Genomic DNA, 291 nt, shown 5'->3' on the forward strand with positions numbered 1-291 from the left:
TGTTGAGGCACAAAAAGCCAAAGTTTATTGAGTTTATTTTAGTTTTTTTAGTAGTTTCCCCCCGGAAATCGAGGTCACGTTCATGAATTGCAAGTTGCGTGTTTTCTGAATCCATAAATACTATACATCCCGTATACTGGCGGTTGTGGCCTGTGACGCTAAGAAAGTGTAAGTCAGCAGGTTTTATTCTCCGCCAGATAAAGCTTCACAGTTTGCTGCTCGTTTAAGAGGATTGGCGGACAACCCCCCCCCTTCCACCACCACCAACACCCCCCCAGCTCAGACGCGACA

The sequence above is a fragment of the Doryrhamphus excisus genome, chromosome 20 (assembly GCF_030265055.1).
Source record: "Doryrhamphus excisus isolate RoL2022-K1 chromosome 20, RoL_Dexc_1.0, whole genome shotgun sequence".
Classification (NCBI taxonomy): domain Eukaryota; kingdom Metazoa; phylum Chordata; class Actinopteri; order Syngnathiformes; family Syngnathidae; genus Doryrhamphus; species Doryrhamphus excisus.